This window comes from Etheostoma spectabile, chromosome 1 (assembly GCF_008692095.1).
Source record: "Etheostoma spectabile isolate EspeVRDwgs_2016 chromosome 1, UIUC_Espe_1.0, whole genome shotgun sequence".
Taxonomy (NCBI): Eukaryota; Metazoa; Chordata; class Actinopteri; order Perciformes; family Percidae; genus Etheostoma; species Etheostoma spectabile.
The window spans coordinates 12,333,754-12,338,721 of record NC_045733.1 but is presented as its reverse complement, the minus strand read 5'-3'; the positions used below and the strand labels follow the sequence as shown (position 1 = coordinate 12,338,721).

The 4,968-nt window shown below is 41.2% G+C and overlaps 1 long non-coding RNA gene across 1 annotated transcript in view; it reads left to right on the top strand.

The window, feature by feature from the left end:
- Positions 1-4,968, top strand: part of LOC116690368 (uncharacterized) — an 8,916-nt gene that overhangs the window by 616 nt on the left and 3,332 nt on the right. The window contains exon 2 of the long non-coding RNA XR_004332242.1: positions 4,857-4,862. This is a non-coding gene — a long non-coding RNA (uncharacterized LOC116690368). The remainder of the gene's footprint in view (positions 1-4,856; positions 4,863-4,968) is intronic.

The following is a 4,968-nucleotide window of genomic DNA, read 5'->3' as shown; positions in this document are numbered from 1 at the left end:
GAGAGAGAGAGAGAGAGAGAGAAGCTTTCGGAATTTACCTGCAGCTAATTGGCCTTGTCTGCAGTCTGACATATTGTGTTCAGGGTCATGTATATTTCATGAGAAGAGGCTTCCTGTAAAGGTCATTGTAGAATTTTCAAACGAAGTGACACCTGCTTTATTCAACACTGAGATTGTATGAATTATCAACTCTTTGCCTAAGTTTCAACTCATTCTTGGGGGGGAAATACAATAGGGGATGGGTTGGAGCCATCCACTCTGTTGAACACAATCATTTCTTGCAATTACAATGTACGGAAAATGATTATTCCAGTAAAATTATTGGAATTATCAGACTGTTACATTGAATTATTTTGTGTGTGTGTGTGTGTGTGTGTGTGTGTGTGTGTGTGTGTGTGTGTGTGTCACTTTGTGCTGAGAGAGAGAAACAGGGCGGAATGGGGTGAGATGTAGAAAGTGTCAGGGTGCTCCTGCTCATTAGAGCTGTATTTTACACGTAGAAGGGAGTCCAGGGGGTACTTGTCTTTGATCTGCTTTGCATAAACCAATCCACTCTAACACTGCTTGTGAAGAAAAATCAATTAAATTATCCTTAATTGGACTGACAGTGCACTCCAAAGAAGAACAGCAATCAATATTAAAGATGAAAAATGAAGCCAAAGGCCATCTCACTCCATTGATTTGCCATGAGAAGAGGAGGGATCCAGATATTATTGCCACATAGGAATATGAGCTATTGAGCTCCATAATGTTGTTATTGTCTCAGTATTGAAATGGATAGGCTGAAAGTGAGCATGGGCTGACAGCGCCAATTAAAGTGCACTGATCTGTAAACAGACTTGGGTCAAACCGTAGTTGCAAATACTTTCTATGCTTTGTTTATTCCTACCATATGGTTGAGGTTTGCGTAGTCGGAAAACATACATATACATATTCTGACATTCAAATACTCTACAACCACAATATTCTACAGTCACTTCTGGGAAACTCATTTGCTGTGTAGGGCAAGTCAGATGAAAAATGGCAACTATCTAATTCTTGAAAAAGTCCTTACAGTATCTTAAGAATTACTCAACAGCAGAAGTCATTAGTTGTAACTTGCGATATTAGTTTTACTAGCTCGGGGGATGTCAATGTCAGTCGGTGAGCCTATGTTTTTCACACGTATTCATGATGTCACCACGAGGTTCACATTTGTGGTTTTGCAGTAAGTGAAATTCCTCAACAACTATTACATGGATTGCCATTCAATTTTCTTCAGACATTCATGTCCCCCTCAAAATGAATTGTAGTCACTTTTTTGAACTTGTTTGCTTCTCAACCCAGCTCAATCAAAGGTTCCTCTACCTTTAGAGTCACTACAACCACAGGTTACATGTACATCATTTTCTGTATATGACATGTGAAGAAATACAAAATGAGACATTGTGGTTTGGCAAGCAGCCAGCCCACAGTCTGAATGTAATTTACTAATCAGCGAGCTTAATTAGCCCTGGTGACTGCAGGCAGCCCTCCAGGAGCTTTTTTCCTCACAGTGAAGCTGCATGATTCACACACCCTCTGAACAAAAGCCAGGTCATTTCTGATTGTAGGCCTCCCTGTGTAGACACACACACACAAAACAACTTTGGAGCTACTGGAAGGCATAGTCCTCTTTTGGCAGAGGCAAGCTGTGTGTGCATGTGTATGCATATGTGTGAGCAGTCTGTCCTCTTTGATTAAGTCTGTTAAACATACTGTTCAGGTGTCATATTATTCTTTTTATTCACTTTCTTTCTGACTCACTTCCTCCTTCTCTGTCCTCTCTCCCCTCTGCTGTACAACAGGACAGCAATGTTGCTCACGTCCCCTATACATCGGGACAGAAGGCTAGCAGATGGATTGACAGACATAAGTACTAATCATCAAGGAAGATTGATTGACCAACCATCAGAAGACATGCAGATGTTCAAATAGTTAGACAGTGAGGTGTTAATACACTTTGCGGTCATGTAGGACCATTGCACAAAACATATCTTGTAATATCCCAGAGGGTTATGGCACAGGATGTTTATCACGTTGGGGCTATTTGTTGTGTACAGTACTGAATTGATGCTAAATCCACGTAAACAGAGGAAGGAATAATCTCACCTGGTTTCACCTTGTCATAAAAAGATGTCACGCATCTTGCAAAATCTTTAATGAACAAAAATGAGGTTAATTGGTTAAGGTTAAAGATTTGTAACACTCAACTGATCAAACCCTAACCTGATTGAGTAACTTCATGTTCCTTTTAATTCACCAGATATTTAGGAAATTGACTTTGATCAACTCAAAATGTGAAATAATAAGAGCATTGGCACAAAAATCTTCCTCCACATGATCCATGTTAATATGGCAATGTGTGTTCAGACTGACTTCAAAGATGGCCCGATTGAATAGAAAGAAAACACACACACAATCAATAGTAAACCTCATCCCCGAAGTATTTTGGTATAGTGTCTGTCTGTGTTTATTTGTTAACCCCAAATTAACTGAAACCAACATTGAGATGTGCAAGAGGATGCAAGGGTGGCCTCACCACTCAGTCAAGGGAGGCAACACTGCTGGACATGAGTCAAGCTCACCAGGGTGCAGGTAATGCCTGCATCCTTTCTTTGGTGTCGGCAACTGATGGCACTGACTAAATGTTGGGGACTGTAGAGTAAGTTGTTGGTGTAACTGCAAAGCAAACTCTTGATTAATTCTCAACACTCAACAGCAAATTATTTCTCGGACAACTCCCTGTGCTGTGGAAAAAGGTGTGAGTTGATAAAGGATTGAGTCCACGTGGAACAAATCTAAGTGAACTTTCACCCAACCACTTTATGAACATAAACACACAAGAGGTAAAGGGGAAGTCTGGAGGTAAACAGTAAAAGCATAAGTTTTAAGATCCAGCCATGTTTTAGCCGGCTCACAAACACGCAAAACACACAATGCAAGTTGGTGCAAGATGTTTGCTAATTCCATGGTTAAAGTGGGGTTTGAAAGTTTGGGCACCCCAGGTAAAAATTTGTATTTATATGCATAAAGATGCCAAGAAAAGATGGAAAAATCTCCAAAAGGCATCAAATAACAGATTAGACATTTGTTTAATAAGTCACATAAAGTTAGATTTTATTTCCATCATTTACACTTTCAAAATAACAGAAAACAAATAAATGGCGTTTGCAAAAGTTTGGGCACCCTGCAGAGTTAATACCTTGTACTGCCCCCTTTGGCAAGTATCACAGCTTGGAAACGCTTCTTGTAGCCAGCCAAGAGTCTTTCAATTCTTGTTTTAGGTATCTCCGCCCATTCTTCCTTTTAAAAGTCTTCCAGTTCTTTGAGATTTCTGGGCTGTTTGTCACGCACTGCTCTTTCAAGGTCTATCCATAGATTTTCAATTACGTGAAGGCCGTGGCAAAACCTTCAGTTTATGCCTCTTGATGTAATCCACCGTGGATTTGAAGGTGTGTTTAGGATCCTCATCCATTTGTAGAAGCCATCCTCTCTTTAACTTCAGCTTTTTCACAGATGGCATCAAGTTAGCGTCCAAAATTTGCTGAAATTTTATTGAATCCATTTTTCCTTCTAATTGTAAAACGTTCCCTGTGCCACTGGCTACAATATAACCCCAAAGCATTATTGATCCACCCCATGTTTAACAGTTGGACAGAGGTTCTTTTCATTAAATTCTGTGCCCTTTCTTCTCCAAACGTACCTTTGCTCATTCGAGCCAAAAAGTTCTATTTTAACCTCATCGGTCCACAGAACTTGTTTCCACAATGCATCAGGCTTGTCTATATGTTAATTTGCAAACTTCAAACGCAGATTTTTGTGGTGAGGACGTAGAAGAGGTTTTCTTCTGATGACTCTTCCATGAAGACCATATTTGTACAAGTATCTCTTTATAGTGGAATGGTGTACCACAACTCCAGTGTCTGCCAGGTCTTTTTGGATGGATCGTGCAGTCAAACGTGGGTTTTGTCTTGCTTTTCTCACAATCCTGTGAGCTGTTCTGTCTGATATTTTTCTTGGTCTTCCAGGTCTTGCTTTAACTTCCATTGCTCCGGATGACTGCCATTTCCTAATAACATTCCGAACAGAGGATATTTGCATCTGAAAACGCTTTGCTATCTTCTTATTGCCTTCTCCTGCTTTGTGAGCGCCAACTACTTTCAGTTTCAGTTTTCTCGACAACTGCTTAGAACAACCCATGGTGCTGATTGTTGGGGCAAGGTCAGATGAGTCTGGGCATTTTAAACCTTAAGATTGACATCACCTGGTCTTTCTAGACAATGATTGAGAACAATCCATGACACTGTCGAGTGTCAGCTTTCCAAAGGGGCCGGTGCATGCTTTAAACTCTACAGGTTGCCCAAACTTTTGCAGACGCCATTTTTTTGTTGTCTGTTATTTTGAAAGTGTGCCCCACTGTAACTGCCCCACTGTAACTGCAAGTAAAGCGAGGCAAAAATTATTCATTCTGAATGCAACTTAAAATAGCACTTTCCTTAAAGAGTGTGTGTCAAAGACTCATGGATTTGCATCTGTGTTCTTCAGGACCTCTAAGTTTAAAACAATAATCCTTGGGGACTGTCATGATATTCATGGCCATTAGTGCTCAGAGAGGGAAAGTGCCCTTCAATGTCAACAGCCTTACATCCCCACCTCTCACTGTCCTCTCCTGCCTGTCAGCTTATCAGGACCGTGGCAGACACTCTGATCAGGGTTGCTAAGCGCTGCCTGTATGTTTGTTTGGTCCTTATCCCACCTTGTGGCATGGCATGCCCCGAGCCCCTCAGTGTACGCTGCATGGAGGAGAAAGATAAAACAAAAAAACTGCCATGAAGATTGCAGTCACAGAGGAGGCCATCATCACTGGAGGAATCTGAGTGCCCTTCCCGGAGGAGAGGAGAGGAGAGGAGAGGAGAGGAGAGGAGAGGAGAGGAGAGAAGAGGAGAG